Below are 18,702 nucleotides of genomic sequence, written 5' to 3'. Positions count from 1 at the left end.
TAGACCATGTTATTTCAGAATTAGTTTCAGTGGTACCATTCCATTTAAGCCTGGAGGGCAATCTGCCTTTAGGTCTATTATCCATCTGAGTTCTTCTACCTCCACTCTGTTCTGCAAGTCACCTTCTCTCGATGTTTCTTTTACAGTAGAGATGACCATAAACTTGAACGAGTGGGTGTTATTAAGCATCACATGTGAATAGAGGGCATTTGTTTCTACTCTATTCCTTATATCAGATGAATGCCGTAGGATATGCTCTTTTAGCATTCTGCTTGTTTTGCCTATATAATAGGCTGTGCAGAGAGACCATGTAGCGATACAAATCACATTTTTGGTGGCACAAGTATCCCGACTTTGTAAACTATACCATTTTCCTGTTTTCGGATGTTTGAAAATGTTACTTGTATTAATCAAATGACAAGCCTTACAGCAGCCACATTTCCAAGTGCCTCTATGTGTATATGCAATATTATTTGCTCCTTTATTAATGCCGTCCTTGTGGCATAACAGCCTCTTCACATTTTTGTTATTTCTGAAAGCAAAGCTGGGGTTATCACCAACAATTTCTTTTATTTTGGCATCAGATGTCAATACTGGCCAATACTTTTTAACAGCATCACATATCATCTTGTTGTTAGTATTATAAGTCGGAGTACATCTTACTTTATTTGTAGTGAGTACTGTTGAACTTGTTTGCTCATAATCTTAATGCTTGGAATAGTAGGGTCTCCCTTTAGTAGATCTCAACTCACTTGTTTTCATAGTATTCATCCTAATGGCATTTTCAGTATAACCTCTCTCCTTGGAGTTTTTTAATAGTTCCTTATCTGCCTTCAGGAAGGTTTTCTCTTTGGTAAATAACTTCAAGATACATATCATTTGATTATACACTATGTTCCTTTAAATATGCCTGGCAAGCATGCTGGTGGAATGCAACATATGGTTGGGCCAAATAGGGTTTCTGTACAATGCAGTAGCAATGCCTGTGGTACCCAGATATACCTTCACATTTATGTACTCAATCTCTTTATCAGATGACTTAACATCAAATTTCAGAAATGTGGTCGTACTCAGTAAGAAATCAACAAACTCATTTAGCATATCTTTGTTCACTTTCTACAGAAGAAAAACATCATCCACAAATCTATTGTAGAATAACAGTTGGCCTTTCCATCTGTTTCTCTCATCTGCAAACCATTTCTCTTCCCATTGCACCAAAATGAAATTCGCATAGGTGTTTGCACAGGGGGTGCCCATGGCTACCCCCATTTCTGCCAGTAGTGTTTATTTCAATAAATGGAGACATTGCTCTCTAGCACTGGCTCTAAAAGACTATATAAAAGATCAACATCCACCAGTTCACGATCAGCATAGTCTCTTATGGCCTCATTTTCATACTCTTTTGTAGTACATGTAAATAAACTGTTCACATCCATTGTGAGCAATAAGAGCCATTCATAAGACTATTTCAGTTCCATTATATCAAACAGCTGCCTTAAGAATTGCACTGAATCTTTTAAGACTGTCTTTGCTGCAGGTAGCATTTTTTTAAGTGCACTTTCTAGATAGACGGAAAGTGTCTCAGTTATCCACCCTCTACCTGCCACTATAGGGTGCATAGGTGGATCAAAGCAATCTTTATGGATCTTTGGTAATCCAATTATGGCAGGTACAGTGGGGAAAGCTACTTCAAAAAAATCATATAGCTCTTCATTGATACAGCTACTCACCAATTTCTCATTTAATGAATCTTGTACATTTAGCACCAGTTTATCTACATCCTTTTGGCTGATCACAACATAAGTATTCCTATCACTCAACATTTCTTCCATTTTCCTAACATAATCATACAAATTCATCACCACCAGCGCACCACCTTTGTCTGCTGTTTTTATTATTGTATCTGTCCTTTTCTGTAGTTCATCCAATGGAAGACATTCACCATGATTTAAATTATAGAAATGTTTGGTGCTTCTTTCTTCTCTCTGAGCAGCTATTTCATTCTCACATAAGCATATAAACACATCTTCTCTAGGGTGGCTAAGTGGCACAAACATACTCGTTCTTTTATACTGTTTCCTATTGATTGATGTTCCCACTCTCTCATTACCAAATACATGTTTTAAAGTAACATTCCTTGCGTAGAGTTTGAGATCTATTACAAGTTCATTCAAATGAGACCAGATACATGGTATGAAATTCAAACCTCTCTCAACAATACTCATTTGGTTCTTCGTTATTTGACTATCTGAGATATTTATTACTATAGAACTAGCATTCTCATTCAAAACACTTTCCTTTTTTTTCTTTGCCCTGCCTCTGCTCACATATCTGGGAGCTCGGGGATTGTTTGCTTGAATTAAAAAAGGAAGCTGTTGAAAGATGGGTAAACGAGTGCCTTCTTTCTTAGGTATAGTTCCTACTAGAGTCACTGGATCAGCTGATACTTCAGGTTTATCACTTGTTACTTTTGACAATTTATCTTTGCCTCTCATGATTTCCTCCTCCTGTTGTCGCACACTGCCATGTAAAACCCCTTGACTCGAGTTAGAAATGTATTTAGACTGTATCTCTGCTTGCACTACAAGGTGATGCCGATTACCATCCATTTTCTTTTTCGATGTGTATATCTGATTCTCTTCTGTAGCCCTCAAATGAGATTGCATCATGTTGCCACTATTGTTATTACTGATACCGCTATTAGTAAGCTGTTCCTCAGGCTATTCAAAAACATGCCCATTTTTGAAATCTTTATAGTTTCTGGATAATTTGTGGCTTTTTATACTTTTTAATTTGGCATCATAGATGTCCAGTTTTTTTTTAAACTCTCCAACTTCATTAGATTTGATTCCGACAAATCCATGCTTTCAAATTCTTTTTGTTTATTCTCTATTAGCCTAGAAACTTCCTCTTCCTGTGGCTTGAAAAATTCAATAAGTAACTTCATATACCAGAAGCTTGTATCTAGGTTAATTTTTTGCCATTACGCCAACAGGTCCAGATATGTGTTGCCATACCTAAGCATTCATTTTACTTGTAAACCCCACGGTATTATCTGATAGTCCAGGCAGGCTTCCATGTGGAAGCGATGACATTGTAACCATTTTAACCTATATGCCACATTCTCTACCTCTTTATAGCCTGCTTCATAATCAATATCTACATTTAAATTCACTAGCGGATAACTGTTTACTTTGTCCAAATTCAGATTTAACAGGGATTACTCATACCCATCATTAAGCCCATTACTATTCTTCGTGATGTTGCTTTCCTTAAACCTGATTGATCCCTTGATAATTCTGCATTTGTAGTTTCCAAACAATTCTCTGTCATGTGTGGTGTGACAAACAAAAAAAAGACACTTCAGGAAAAAGAAAGTCACACCACCGAAGGTAGTCCAAATCCAAAACAACTTTAAAAACACAGCTGAATGTACAACCATGAACACAGCACTGATTTCACATAAAAACCTTAATGCAACAAAGCCAATAAAAATAGGCAAGCAGGACAAGTGCTTTCGGCCTTAGCCTTCTTCAGATCCTGATTACTGGGCCTAAAACTGAATATTTAAATACTTGGATAGACCAATCACGGTCTTTTGAAAACACATGCATCACTTCCTCATGCAGAAGTTGTCAATCAAAGGACCACTCCTTCAGTTTACATCACTTCCTCATAGTAGCTATGAAGCATCCCCCATAGTAGCTGTCACTCAAATGAACATTCCCTTATTTTGGGCCAATGATGTTGACGCTGTTGCTATCTCCTCCCATTTAAACCACATTCTTTCAGAACTGGTTTCAACGGTACCATTCCATTCAAGCCTGGAGGGCAATCTGCCCTTAGATATATTATCCATTTGAGTTTATCTACCTCCATTCTATTCTGCAAGTCATCTCCTCTTGATGTTTCTTTTACAATAGAGATGACCATAAACTTGAACGAGTGGGTGTTATTAAGCTTCACATGTGAATAGAGGACATTTGTATCTACTTTATTCCTTATATCAAATAAATGCAGTAGGATTCACTCTTTTAGCATTCAGTTTGTTTTGCCTATATAATAGGCTGTGCAGAGAGAGCATGTAGTGATATAGATCACATTTTTGGTGGTACAAGTAGCCCGACTTTGTAAACTATAGCATTTTAATGTTTTTGGACATTTGAAAACGTTACTTGTATTAATCAAATGACAAGCCTTACAGCAGCCACATTTCCAAGTGCCTCTATGTGTATATGCAATATTATTTGCTCTTTTATTAATGCTGACCTTGTGGCATAACAGCCTCTTCAAGTTTTTCTTATTTCTGAAAGCAAACCTGGGGTTATCACCAACAATTTATTTTATTTTGGCATCAGACGTCAATGCTGGCCAATACTTTTTAATGACATCACATATCATCTTGTTGTCAGTACTATAAGTTATAGTGCATCTTACTTTATTTGTAGTGGGTACTGTTGAACCCAGATATACCTTCACATCTAAATACTCAATCTCTTTATCAGATGACTTAACATCAAATTTCAGAAATGTGGTCATACTCAGCAAGAAAGCAACAAACTCATTTAGCATAGCTTTGTTCCCTTCACACAGAAACAAGCAAACACCTATGCAGATTTTGTTTTGGTACAATGGGAAGAGCAATGGTTTGCAGATGAGAGAAACAGAAGGAAAGGCCAACTGTTATTATAAAATAGATTTGTGGATGATGTTTTTCTTCTGTGGGAGAAGAGGTTTGAATTTCATATCATCTATCCAGTCTCATTTGAATGAACTTGTAATAGATCTCACATGGTTTGCAAGAAATGTCACTTTAAAACATATATTTGGTAATGAGAGAGTAGAAACATCAAGCAATAGGAAACAGTATAAAAAATGAGTACATTTGTGCCACTTAGCCACCCTACAGTACACATGTTTATATGCTTATATGAGAATGAAATAGCTGCTCAGAGAGAAGAAGGAAGCACCAAACATTTCTATAATTTAAGGCATGGTGAACGTCTTGCATTGGATGAACTACAGAAAAGGACCGATATAATAATAATAAAACCAGCAGACAAAGGTGGTGCGCTGGTGGTGATGAATTCATATGATTAGGAAAATGGAAGAAATGTTCAGTGATAGGAATACTTATGTTGTGATCAGCAAAAATGATGTAGCTAAACTGGTTCTAAATGTACAAGATACATTATATGAGAAATTGATGAGCAGATGTATCAACAAAGAGCTATATGATTTTTTTGAAGTAGCTTTCCCCACTGTACCTGTCATAAGTGGATTACCAAAGATCCATAAAGATTGCTTTGATCCACCCATGCACCCTATAGTGTACAGGAGATGGTGGATAACTGAGCCACTTCCCATCTATTTAGAAGGTGAGCTTAAAAAATTGTTACTTGCAGCAAAGACAGTCTTAAAAGACTCAGCACAATTCTTAAGGCAACTGTTTGACATAATGGAACCGAGAGAGTCTTATGAAGGGCTCTTATTGGTCACAATGGATGTGAACAGTTTATTTACATGTATTCTGAATAAGCATGGAATAGAGGTCATAAGAGACTATGTTGATCATGAACTGGTGGATGTTGATCTATTATGTAGCCTTTTAGGGATAGTGCTAGAGAACAATGTCTTCATTTATGGAAATAAACACTACTGGCAGAAATGGGGGGTAGCCATGGGCACCCCCTGTGAAAATACCCATGCGAACTTCATTTTGGTGCAATGAGAAGAGCAATGGTTTGCAGATAAGAGAAACAGATGGAAAGGCCAACTGCTATTCTACAATAACAGTTGGCCTTTCCATCTGTTTCTCTTATCTGCAAACAGATGGAAAGGCCAACTGTTATTGTAGAATAACAGTTGGCCTTTCCATCTGTTTCTCTTATCTGCAAACCATTGCAGATAAGAGAAACAGATGGAAAGGCCAACTGTTATTCTACAATAGATTTGTAGATGATGTTTTGCTTCTGTGGGAAGGGAACAAAGCTAGCATGACCACATTTCTGAAATTTAATGTTACGTTATCTGATAAAGAGATTGAGTACTTAGATGTGAAGGTATATCTGGGTTCCATAGGCACTGAAACTGCATTGTACAGAAAACCTATGTGGTACAACCATATGTTGCATTCCACCAGCATTCATCTCAGGCATATTTTCAGGATCATATGGATAATCAAACAATACATATCTTGAAGTTACGTACTAAAGAGGAAACCTACCAGAAGGAACATAAAGAACTATTAAAAAACTTCAAGGAGAGAGGTTATACTGAAAAAGCCATTAGGACGAATGCTATAATAACAGGTAGCTGAGATCTACTAAAGGGAGACTATACTATTCAAAGTATCAAAATTCTGAGCAAACAAGTTCAACAGTACCCACTACAAATAAAGTAAGATGCACTCTAACATTTAGTACTGACAACAAGATGATATGTGATGTCATTAAAACGTATTGACCAGGATTGACGTCTGATGCCAAAATAAAAGAAATCATTGGTGATAACCCCAGCTTTGCTTTCAGAAATAAGAAAAACGTGAACAGGCTGTTATGCCACAAGGACAGCATTAATAAAGGAGCAAATAGTATTGCAAATACACATTGAGGCACTTGGAAATGTGGCTGCTGTAAGGCTTGTCATTTGATTAATACAAGTAAAGTTTTCAAACATCCAAAAACAGGAAATGCTATAGTTTACAAGTCGGGCTACTTGTACCAACAAAGATGTGATTTATATCACTACATGCTCTCTCTGTGGAGTCTATTACATAGGTAAAACAAATCGAATGCTAAAAGAGTGTATCCTATGGCATTTATCTAAGAATAAAGTAGAAACAAATGTCCTCTATTCACATGTAAAGCTTAATAATGCTCACTCGTTCAAGTTTATGGTCATCTCTATTGTAAAAGAAACATCGAGAGGAGGTGACTTGCAGAATAGAACGGAGGTAGAAGAACTCAAATGGCTATGGGCAGATTGCCCTCCAGGCTTGAATGAAATGGTATCGTTGAAACCAATTCTGTAAGAAAGTTGTCTAAATGAGAGGAGATAGCAACAGCTTCAACCCCATTGGCCAAAATAAGGGAGTGTTCATTTGAGTGACAGTTACTATGGGGAATGCTTCATAGCTACTATGAGGAAGTGATGTAAACTGAAGGAGTGGTTCTTTGAGTGACATCTACTGCATGAGGAAGTGATGCATTAGTTTTCAAATGACCGTGATTGGTCTATCCAAGTTTGTAAATATTCAGTTTTAGGCCCAGTAAACAGGATCTGAAGAAGGCTAAGGCTGAAAACACTTGTCTTGTTTGTCTATTTTATTGGCATTTCTGCATTAAAGTTTTTATGTTAAATCTGTGCTCTGTTCATGGTGGTACATTCAACTGCATGTTTTTAAAGATGTTTTGGATTTGAACTACATTCGGTAGTGTGACTTTCTTTTTCCTGAATTTTTTTTCTTGAAATGAATTTGAATAGCAGGTCATCCATTTTTTGGAACTTATGTAGAGGATGAGATGAAAGCTTAGGCTTAAGCTCGCAAACATCTCTTCTAGAGAAGGGGAGAGCATGTGCTCAGGGCACAGTCTCCATGGCAGAATCCATAGTGGAGACTGGTTATCACACTTAGTGCCTGTCTACAATACCACTAAACCATGTGACACTGAGGCATGACTATAAACCTCATAGACCTATTGCAAGTCAGATCCTTGGAAGCCAACAAGTATGTGGATGGGGAGGTATGCAGTTGGAAGGAAAAATATTGAAGCTTCTTGTGGATAAATGCACTTTTCCTTCTCTGTTCAACCTTCACCTGCAGGGAAAAATTAGTTTTATATATCATGCCCAGAGAGAATGAATGGTGCAATATAATGGATAGGAGCTAATCTCAATGGTCAGATGAGCATCATTTAAAAAAATAAGTAAATAAATAAATTAATTAAATACATAAAAAAATGCAGTTTTCACTAAAGACACAAGACCTGGAATTGTTGATGAGACACACAGAACAAGCAAAATGAATCAAAGAAATTGCTAAAGAAAGCAAACAAGTGTTGAAACAGCAGAAAGTCGAAGAGGTGGAGGAATTTAAGAGATAACCTGAGAGACAAAAAGAAAAGAGTCATATCAGCATGAACTTATTGGGATAAAATAGAGAGAGAGGGAGAGAGAGAGAGAGAGAGAGAGAGAGAGACAGACAGACAGAGAGATAGAAGTGACTGGTAGAGAACTCACAGCCCTTTGTGAAGTACACATGTGGAGAAGGAGTGAATGCTCAGTCACAGAAACCAAAATCAATACTAAATTATTTCTTCAATATAATGAGAAGAATGACTTTCATAATGAATCAGAACCAAACTTGTCCAATAACATTGGATTTGTAACTCCTCCATTTATGGGTAAAGCTATGCATGCCATTAGTTAAGATGTCTGATTCTGATAGTGTTGACTATTCTGAAGTAAACAAACTTCTCTTTGAATGTTTTAAAATGACACCAGAAACACATGGAAACACATTCACAGAACACAGACGAAAGCTATAAGATTGTATCCGTGATTTTATTTCCGAAAAAAAATAGTTATTTTCATTAGTGAGTGAGTGGATGCCATGTTACTACTTTTGAAAAGATGGCAGACCTTGTAATAAGGCAACAAGCACTTTATTTGAGGATATGAATATCTGGTTGACAAACAGGGCATGCATTTCAGCTGAAGACATTGGTAAAAATTGTGACTTCTTTTTAGCAAGCATAGCACAGCTGAACAAAGAGTTTTTATCAAGTGTTACACATCAGTATAAAAAAATCCTGGGAAACACTTTCACCATTACAGCAGATTCCACAGGGAAAGAGAGAATCACTGGTTGCAGTGTACACCAATGAGCTGTGGTTTGATGTTCCAAATGTAACCAAGAGAGACATGTGAGACTCTCTTCTGACAGTATATAAAGAAATGATTAAGAACAATACTGCATAACTCATAAATATTCTTAAGCCACCAGTTGTTAGAGAGAATTTCTTACACAGGCAGTTCACTCTGTTTTGGTCATGGAAGTGACACCTTTCCAGATGCTGATGGCCAGATTTCTTTTTAGACTTTGAAGAGGCTGAATGAGAGACTGAGGCAGCAGTATTTGAGGATATATCAGCAGATATCTTGGTAAGAAATGCCTTTATTAATAACATATATTTTATACATGCCATTATATTCAGCCAAGGATGAAGACAGGCTTGCAAAGATGTCATCAGGAGACATTAACATGTAGCCATCCTCCAGTAGATGCTATTTATGTTGTTACTTTAAGAAAAGAGATGGGCAATAGCAGCAAATTATCAGGGTCACAGGTTGCAAAATGTTTTGGCCATTTTCTAAAGGGGGCAGCTTTATGTGGAGTGATAGCACAAAGCCTAAATCTGACCAAAAGTTGAGAGATACTTGACTTCTACTGGACAAAGAATTGGAGAGGTTCATGAAATTGGAGTTATGAGAGGTGCTAGTCTCAGATCCACCTTACACAACTTGCGATAGCTAGCCAAGAAAGCCTCTGGCTCTCATGACAGAGAATCCATATACTTTGGCAATGGGGTGATTTGCAAGGAATGGACTCATGAGAGGTGCTAAAGAGAGAAGGAATACAACAGCTGGTATTTCCATGACATATCATCTGTAATAGCAGACCACAACCCATGATAATATTCCTTTTGTACATCATTATGAAGTTTACAGAACATACATAGATGCATATTTGTTCATTACCAAGTATTCCAAAAGATATGATAGCTACTGCAAAACATGTGAGCAATGCCAAAAGTTTGACAAGTCAAAACACAAAACTAAGAGTGCTTCTGTGCCTTTGTCTGTCACTGAAGGGACCATTTTAGAGGAAAGACATGGATATTTTCTGGTCTTTTGGTACTCTGAGAACCATGGTAAGAGATGTATTTTGGTCAGATGGATTATGCTTCTAGGTACAGTTAGGCAGTTTCTTTGTACTGTACTGAAAAGGTAAGGTAGAAAACTTTTATTATAAATTTGCAGCTGGGAATCTTTTCTCAAGGAAATACTGATAACAGAGAGGATGGGACATCTTTATCAGACCGGTTGAATGATTTATGGAAGTGCTGTGTGGTAAAGTAGTTACAAATTACACATACTTTCTACAAATATTTTTGGAGAGGTTAGTTCTTCTCTTAAGACCATGACAAGGGCATTATCATTCAAGTTTAAGTAGAAGGGAAACAAGTACCTTCCCTATCTGCTCTTTGCATACTAAGAGGTTCACCAAGAATACATTTTGTTTCACTATATGAACTATTTTATGCTGACTGGGAGAAGGGGTTTCTAGAAAGTGGACTGGACCTTATGAATCTCATAAAGGACCTGCTGTGGAATATATATTGAATTTCAACAATATGTCTAGAGAGTGAATGGGTTTACCATAGGAACACCTAGCAGAAACACAGCAGCAACAAAGGGATTGGTATTACCAGATAGCAATATCCTCGGAATCCTCTATCACACAAACTTGACTGTTTTCTTGGACTATCACACAAAGGATAATGGTACATTTTTCTGTTTGGCACAATAAGTGACAAACAGGTAGGTAGGAAACTATCAATGCTGTGTGGGAAGTAACAGATGCTAATTATATGGTCAAGGTGCAAGGGAGCAAAACTAAGGACTTTACCATGTTAACATGATGAAGGCCTGAACTGACAGAGAGCCACTGGTACCTAGTATTTGTAGTAGGTTACAACGTTAATCAGAAGGAGATCTTGTTGCATACCTTCTCAGTATGGCTCAGCCTGACATTTCAATGAATGAGACAGCACTGGCAGACCAGCTTCAACAGATCTGAATAGTTCCATAAGTGTTTGGGGGCATTCTTCTGCTAAGACAGGGTGTGCCCAACGAGTGAAACAAAATGCAGACTCAGATTTCCAGCAGCCAAAGAAAAGGCTAGAGTAAACTAGTAAAGTGAAAAGATTTCAGGTGCAGATAGCAAAAAGGATTCTGTCCTAATTTCAGACATGAAAAAGACCTTCCAAGACAGGGAATTGGGTGGTGTAACTTAAAACATGCCTGCGGCCAAGCTATGTTTCTTGGGTTTTTCTACAGGAAATACTTGTGGTCTGAAAAGAAAGATATATGTTATGAGGGGAAGGTTTTCATTCAGGTAGTTGCTTATTTCACTATGTGTATGGAAATGGAAACTCTACTTTTTAGAAGAATGAAACTGCTCACTATTTCCTATCCAAGAGCTTATTTACCTCATGTTAACATGGAATACTTTATTTCAGCAGGCTGGTTTAAAAGAAAGACAAATTCCGTTGGATTTTGAAATCATATTAATTATTTACATTCACCCCTTCTTCTGCACTTAATGTTGTTTGTATCTGGGAAACCTCCAATTTAGAGAAAACTGAATAAAGGCTCCACCTGTATTTTCTTTTTCCTACTGGCTTAGTGATTTAATTAAATCTTTTCAAACTTGGAGCAACAAAAAAATTTGCACAGAGACTGTAGGTTAAAAATATGTGTGTCATCTGCAGTGAGTGGATATATTTTACAAATTACTTGTAGTTAGGTAAAAGTGGTAACAACTATTTCTTTGCGATTAGAATTATTATGTCATCACCTATCTGTTTAAAAGATTTTCTTTCTTTTTTTTCTGTGCCATTAATTTGCTGTCGTGGATTTGAGCAGGTATCATGATGCATGCATCTCACGTCACAGTACCTTTTGTGATTCAGCAACTGCTGTAATGCAATGATCTACAGTGCGATAACATGAAGGTCTTCTCTTCTAGCTTTGTGATCTCACATCACCACACGATGAGCTTTGTCCTGAGGCCATACCGTATGCTTAGAGATGTAGCAGGGTAGATTAGAGCCCTGAGCATCATGCCCATTTGGCTCTCCTTTTCTGTGTATAACTAATCACAAGCTTCAACTCTTAAAATATTTTAGGATAGCAATAAGTTATTAGATTGCTACAGTGATAAGCATGCTTTTTAACTTTTTCTACTGTAGTTAGTAATGACAGAAGAAAAACTTTTTAAAAAGTACATTGCTATTTGAAAAAAAAAATTAAAAAAGTTATGGCAATTTGCAAGTGATTATTAAGTGTTTTTGATCATCTGAATCACTTTTAGAGAGACTACAATTATTTTTAAAAACTAAGTAGCAGTTTTTATTCTATCAGCAGGATGCAATCACTTAGTGACAGTTTGAAAACACAATGAGCAGCTACTTTAAAAGAATAACATTCTTATTTAAATATGCTACCAATATGTGTAACTCTATGAATTTTAGAGGGAATCGATTCTGGTCACATTGTGGGTGCTGCAAAGAGCACTTTTGGCTAACATCAAAGACTGAAACAATGCGAATTTCATGAACTTTAATCATATTTTGACTTAGGACTGGGGTTCATTCCTGACATGATATTAGAAACCCAAAAGGCTTGGAGAAATTAAAGAGGAACATTTCGCATTTTAACTGCATTATGAAGCTTGTGTATAACTATAGTTTTTTTGCCGATTTACTGTTAGAATAATTTCTTACATTATTATTCACCATTACATTGCTATTCAGTCTAGTATAAGCAAATTTAACTGCACTTAATTTTACAAACATCAAAGTCTTCAGAAAGTTATTCCATCTGAATAATTAACTCTTGTTACTTTATACAAACTAGTATTTTCCTCCAGTGTTGTATCAATTTCTGAGAAAAGTTAACATGTGGCATTTGTAGTCTGAAAGTTTGCAGCTATGTAGAAATTATTTGAAAGAAACACTGCTACACGTATATGCTAATAAGCTAAGCACAGGGTTCAAGAGCAGAATAAGGGAAAGACAAGGCAGTCTGAAAACACACTTACTTAGGGCAAAATCATAAAGTACCTTAAATTAAGCATTAAGGAGATACAAAGTACTATGTAAAAGGCATAGGCTTCATATTAACTTTGTATATATTTGGATAATGTAGATAGATGCAGCTATGCATAGTCACTCTTGAAAGACTAAACGCAATTGGAAGTCTGCACAGCTTTTTTATTAATATTTATAAAATAAAGGGTAAAAAATGTTTTAGAGAGGGGTATCCTTATGTGGATACCCTAACATTTTCATTAAACAGTGATAAGGATCAGATAAGAAAGATTGAAAAAGGGGTGACACAACAAAGAGGAGAACTAAAACATCAAGAGAGTTGTGGTGGAGGAGGTGGGAGAGGATGGGCACAATGTTTTTGGTGGGGATAGACCTCCTATTTTTTAAATTCTTTTTTATATACTAGGGTTGTTTGGGTGGGAAATAGGTAGGTGTAAGCATAAGGGAAGAAGGGCTGAAGTAGTGCCAGTAGGAGTCCCAGCCTGCACAGCCTCATATGGTGGTACAGTGGAGGATCCTGATGTTGAGGGAGTAGGAGCCTGTGATGGTGATGTGAACAGTACCAGCTGGGACAGCATGTCTTGAACTTTGATGGGCTGCATCCATCTGTCAAGTACCTCCTCCAGCATGTCCTCAACCAAGTACTACAATCCCCATTCTGTGAGGCTTGCCAGGCTTCCATATACTGGGGCGTCTGCATGGCCAGTGCCATTGCCCTGACCCTGCAAGGACATCGCCAGATGGCAGTGGATGAACACCATAACCTGTGAGCTACATGCCAGGTTTGCTCCAAGTATTAATTTACATAACAAAAACAGTGAAAAAGTTTGGGAGACACAAAAGATAAAACACACACACAATAAGTTCACACATAATTTTACATGGCATTCAGTTTTCTTACTTTAAAGCATTTTTATTTTACAGATCTTTATTGAAGTAAAACAGAATGCATGCAAAGTGTTATGCAGACTTTGGAATGACATTTTAAAAAAGAGCTTAGCTTAGCTTGGCAGGACAGTGTTTGCTATCAAATAGTAGTGAGGTTTACAAATTGTAAACGGCTACACAAACATAATGAGCATATCTGTGATTGATATGCATTTGTTTGCAATATTGCACTGAGAACACCCATTATAAACACTTACAGTGTATACAATCAGTGAAATACATAATACCGCAGTTATATATACTGGATTTCACTATCTGTCTTGCTTACAGTAATGTACTGAATGCATTCTATTACTTCAGTAACTATTCTGTATTAATTATTTCTTTATACAATAATAAACATGTTGGAGGGACAGGTATTTGCCTCAGGGATGTTCCTTTTCCTGGAACAGAACCCCCATTCATGTGAAGCAGAGCTGCTCTTCCCTAAGCCTATTCAAATGCAGTTTGGACCAGGGATGGAAAATCACAAATTCACCCTTGGCTTGTCGACTATGTCCCTTATGGATGGGGTAGCATGTAGATGCCCTAAGGCACAAGCGTATAACAAACCCATTGTCCTTCTACATTGATAATTGGGAAAATTGAGGGATGAATGGTTAGGCTTAAAAAAGCTCTGGGGTCATTAGCCTAGAGACCGCCCATGATCGTATGATCCTACAATGAGTTAAAGACAGAAATATTGCACTTATATACTGAGATATCTCACTCTTGTTTACATTAATGTACTGAATGAACTCCAGTGCTTTAGTTACTATATTGTTTTAATTATTTCTTTATATATATATATATATATATATATATATATATATATATATATATATATATATGTATATATATATATATATATATATATCTATATATATATATATATATATATATATATATATATATATATATATATATATAGGGTCTATATTATATAGTCGAACGCTTAAAAAAGCGAACGCTGATTGATCGAACTTATTTTCGCGAAACTGCAAAATATCAAAGCAGCAGAAACTCGAATTTTTTCCTAGGGAAAGAATTCGGTTGTCCATTTCTGTCACTTCGGTATTTTCAGTGTTATGGTGGAAAGTTACCAGTCAGATTCAGGTAAGTGTGTGATTGTGTGGATGTGAGTGTTAGGGTGATTTAGGTGAGTTAGGGTTAGGGCTCAGGCTAAGTGTGCGTGCGATTGAGTGGACATGAGGGTTAGAGCGGATTTAAGTGAGTTAGGGTTAGGGAGCGAGTGATGTGAGTGTGCGATAGTGACGGACTTTAGGGTTAGGGTTTGGGTTAAGGTAAGTGGGTAGTTAGTGGTGTGTGCATAGTTTAGTGTAGGGTTAGGTATCAGGTTTTAGGTGTATGTGTGTGGATTTCTGTTTGTTTGGTGTGCTTGTGTTGTGTGTATGTGTTTTGGATCAGCGATTTTTTCCCTGGGAAAAAAATCGCTGATCTGACAGTTCGAGATTGCAAGCTTTCGCTTAAATTAGGTCGATCAATCAGCATTCACTTTTTTAAGTATTCGATGATATAATATAGACCCATATATATATATATATATATATATATATATATATATATATATATATATATATATATATATATATATATATATATATATATATATAGATCCACTATGTAATCCCAAAATACTGACATCCCAAATTTCAGTATTTCGAAATTGCATAGCCGAAAATACTACGAAAATACAAAATCCCAAAACCCCACAACCGCAAAATTTTAAATCCCGAACGTACACTACACATACAGCACACACATACACACAACTTCCTCCCACACTCAAATATAAAATCCTACACTACAGATAAGTAGGGGGGGCAAGCCCCCCTGCACCCCTCCCACTTAAATATTCTAACTCCGGGATCGCACGAGCTGACACACAAAGAAACTCACACCCACACATTTTACAGTCCCTCACACACACATATCACAGTCACAACACACACTTGCCCCTAACCAACACAATTACACATACATACTTACCTAAACTTCCACCCATCCATTCACGCACCGTACCACCAGAAGTGATAATTCAACATCTGCGAACTTCGGGATTTTGAATTTTGCGCTTCCACGGGTTTCTGCCTTTAGTGTTTTCGGCTATGTAATTTTGAAATACTGAAATTCAGGATTTCACTATTTTGGGATTACATAGTGGACCCATAGATAAATATATATATATATATATATATATATATATATATATATATATATATATATATATATATATATGTATATATGTATAAATATATAAATATATATCTGTATAAATATATATATATCTCTGTATATATATATATATATATATATATATATATATATATATATATATATATATATATATATATATATATATATATATATATAGTAATAAAGCAAGGCAAAGGCAAAAATGCTATTTACTACTATATTCAAGCTTACCAGTAGATTCAGTTACTCTCACTGTATTCCTCTCCTGCTGTCTACCTACTATTGTAAGAGATTTGTGCTTCAGCTATAAAAAGAGGACATAAGACAGTTCTTGCTTTCTGGTATATCACTTTTTCTTCTTAACATTAAGTATACAATTATTATTTCTTTCTATATAAATACATGGAAAAGTATTTGTAAGTATACTCATGCAGATCTATAGCTGTGATTTTCAGGCACACACACACACACACACACACACACATATATGTATATATATATATATATATATATATATATATATATATATATGTATGGGTTTACTATCATATTTATGAATGGCAATCTATCGATTGTCACTATGTCGAAATGCAGTTTTCCAGTATGCATATTTGCGAACTGAAATATATCAGATTTGAAACACTGACTGACATGTTACACATGATTAAGTGAGATTCGATATTGTGGCACATTCTGTTGCATATTCTGACATGGTTTTGACATTTCTGTGTTTCGTTTCATGCTATAACAGTGTGCTGCTAGCATGGTCAGTTTTAAATTAAATGGATGTTGATACGTGTATTTATTCCTGTGTAGTGTTTTACTTTTTTTTGGCGACTTATAAAGCACAGTTAATAAACATTGTAACATTGTATCAGTAAGTCTGGTGTTTTATTCGCAGAGTATCAGTTAGTCAAGTACAATTTGTTGTATTTCTCCTGACAGGTTTCAGGATGGGTGACACATGTGAAGGATTTGTGCCTGGTGTGATTGGTAATATGTATGAGATGAGTGTGTCACAAAAGGGGAAACAGCTGTTATGCGTGGATGGCTATCAGTACAACCATACGAAAACTGTTACAGGCCGAAGGTTTTGGAGTTGTAGAAAGAAATGAAAAGATAAATGCAGAGGTAGACGTGATGGAAATGGTAGGCGATGTGCATAGGTTTGAAAGGAGTATGGTGCATTTTCATGCCTCTGATATTATTAAATGTGAAAGGTCAAAAGTGAAGGAGACTATCAAAAGATGAGTGGAGACTTCTGTGGAAGATCTGTGTAAGATGGTTTCTGAGATCTTGGCAGAAACACCTACCACCTTAGTTAATGCACTAAACACATTGACATTGAAACAAAGTGTGAATAGGATGAGGCAGGGAAAGAGACAGACTATCTATTCTAACGTGTTCTCTGATTGAACTAAGGCTGGAACATTTGCCTATTAAGACTGGTCAGTTTATAGTGGAACATACAGGTAAAACATCCTCAGTAGGTAATTGTGTTATTATGACAATGGAATCAAACTTATGAATCCTCTGCTCCTCTGAATATATACTAGTGGTTGGAACTTTCCCTGTAAGTACTACTGAGTGTAAACAGGTTTACTCTATTCACTGTCCTCTGCAAGGTTCAACCTTCCATAAAATTATACTAGTAGTATACAGAATTTTGCCAGCCAAAAGGAAGTGTGTTCTATCCATGTGTGCATGTTTTGACCTTCTGTTATGGCCTTGTATGGTTCTCAGTGACTTTGAAGAAGGTGCATCTAATGCTATACAACAGAATTTATCTGACAGTGTTGCAAAGAGGTGCTGGTTCCATCTCTATCAGATAATATGGAGGCAGATACAGAAGCTACATTTAGCATCGGAAATTGGCAGCGATGTGCAGTTTGCACTCTTATGTAAACAGATAGCAGCATTAGCATTTGTTGCCCTGAAAACATTGTTGAGACACTAACTGACATCAAAGCTGACATGTCTCCATCTGGTAGGCAATTATGCACTTTTTTCAGACAGAGCTACATTTTAGGAAGACCTAGGAGGTATGGCATATGTGGATCAACTAATAAGAGGTTGCCTCTCGTGTTTGTGGTAGCCTTCTGGAACCAAACCCTAGGAGCCAAAGTGCTGTACAAGGATGGCATAGGTGTCTACGCAGTTTATTAGGTAAACAGACATTATATAAGTTAAACATCCTTCATGCCATCCAATTGGAGCAGAATAGAAAGTAAGACCTTAATGTTTACTAGATAAAGAGGCAAATTTTGCTAACTTACTGTCACATTGAGAACAATTTAGTTTTCATGGGTTTATTGCACTTGTTGCTCAGCACTGCTTGTTTTAAAGTTGGTATTTGCGACGCATGCCTAAGCCACAGCACTTCTTTGATAGTCAAATACTCAATATACAGTTCATATGGTGATTGTTAAGTACAGTAGTGAGATGTGAAATACTGTAACTCAGCGCCATACATGTACTTTGTTGATGTGTACCAGGAAGCAATACAGCACAGCACTGAACTGCATAAGTGAACAGTCGTACATTACATACTATCTCCTGCAATAGACATCAATCTCCAACTTAATGTTTATATTATGGAGGTACCATGAGGTGCTTAGCATTATCTTCTTACTACGTTTCAAAATGCAGTTTTGATGCC

This window comes from Protopterus annectens, chromosome 10.part0, assembly GCF_019279795.1.
Source record: "Protopterus annectens isolate FY-2018-M chromosome 10.part0, PAN1.0, whole genome shotgun sequence".
In the NCBI taxonomy this organism is placed as follows: Eukaryota; Metazoa; Chordata; order Ceratodontiformes; family Protopteridae; genus Protopterus; species Protopterus annectens.
This window is presented reverse-complemented; position numbering follows the sequence as displayed.